General features: G+C 43.1%; 1 non-coding gene across 1 annotated transcript; it reads right to left on the bottom strand.

Moving 5' to 3' along the window:
• Nucleotides 1–661: 661 nt before the first annotated feature.
• Nucleotides 662–768, bottom strand: LOC131615370 (small nucleolar RNA R71). The gene has a single exon (XR_009287788.1). It is a non-coding gene; the product is annotated as a small nucleolar RNA R71 (small nucleolar RNA).
• Nucleotides 769–973: the final 205 nt, after the last annotated feature.

Below are 973 nucleotides of genomic sequence, written 5' to 3'. Positions count from 1 at the left end.
TTGCAGTCATAATCACAGACATAACCCATTATCGCGATCAAGTTTTTGGCGCCATTGTCGGGGAGTAATTTAGTCGACAATCGTAATTAATTGTTATGTTGTAGAGACTAAGGCAACTCAATTATTCTAATTCCCTTTGTGCATGCCAAGTACTCGCTCTCGAAGTGAAGACTTAGTGCTTCCAATTCCCGAACCGGAGCGTTCTATCACTGTGTCATGTCGATTAAGATGTACTCGCACTCTTGTTCCTACTCCTACTTCTGAACCAGTTGAAGAATCAACCATGGGAGAACAGCCGCGTCCTCTCAAATCTTACGTTATTCCTTCGCAAGCTGAACCTCACAATAGCATTGCTGCTCCTGCTATTGAAGCGAATAATTTTGAGCTAAAACCATTGTTGTTGTCAGCTGTACAACAAAACCAATTTTTAGGAAATGCGACGGAAGATCCTAATCTTCATCTGTCAGTGTTCTTGCAATACGCAGACACTGTAAAGGCGAATAATGTCAGTGCGGAAGCTATCCGACTGCGCCTTTTTCCTTTTTCACTAAGGGATAGAGCTAGAGCTTGGCTCTAGTCTTTACCCGCCAATTCTGTCACAACCTGGAATGAACTTAAGAAAGTCTTCCTGGCACGTAATTTTCCACCTAGTAAGACCGCCATGCTAAGAGCCCAGATCAATGGGTTTAGACAAAAAGATAACGAGTCTTTATACGAAGCGTGGGAGAGATACAAGGACATGCTTAGACTCTGTCCACATCACGGATTAGAATAATGGTTAATTATCCACACCTTCTACAATGGTCTCCTCTACAATATGAGACTTACAATTGACGCCGCCGCAGGTGGCGCACTGATGGGCAAAGCATACGCTGATGCCTATGCACTTATCAAGAGTATGGCTCAGAATCATTATTAATGGGGAAGCGAGAGAGCTGAATCAGAGAAAAATTCTGGAGAAAAATCTTCAACG

Source organism: Vicia villosa, linkage group LG6, assembly GCF_029867415.1.
Source record: "Vicia villosa cultivar HV-30 ecotype Madison, WI linkage group LG6, Vvil1.0, whole genome shotgun sequence".
In the NCBI taxonomy this organism is placed as follows: domain Eukaryota; kingdom Viridiplantae; phylum Streptophyta; class Magnoliopsida; order Fabales; family Fabaceae; genus Vicia; species Vicia villosa.
This window is presented reverse-complemented; position numbering and strand designations above follow the sequence as displayed.